The sequence below is a fragment of the Equus caballus genome, chromosome 13, assembly GCF_041296265.1.
Source record: "Equus caballus isolate H_3958 breed thoroughbred chromosome 13, TB-T2T, whole genome shotgun sequence".
Lineage (NCBI taxonomy): Eukaryota > Metazoa > Chordata > Mammalia > Perissodactyla > Equidae > Equus > Equus caballus.
This window is the reverse complement of record NC_091696.1, coordinates 12,966,653-12,966,892: the sequence shown is the minus strand read 5'-3', so window position 1 is coordinate 12,966,892 and position 240 is coordinate 12,966,653.

The following is a 240-nucleotide window of genomic DNA, read 5'->3' as shown; positions in this document are numbered from 1 at the left end:
TGGGTATACCACGTTTTGTTTATCCATTCATCAGTTGTTAGACATTTGGGTTGTTTCCGTTTTTGGCTCTTACGAGTGGTGTTGCTGTGAACATTTGTGGACAAGTTTGTGTGTGGATAAGTGTTTTCCCTTATCTTGGATACACACGTGGAAGTGAAGTGCTGGATCACGTGGTAACTCTATGTTTAACTATTTGAGGAACTTTCAGACTTTTCCAAAGTGGCTGCACCATTTACATTC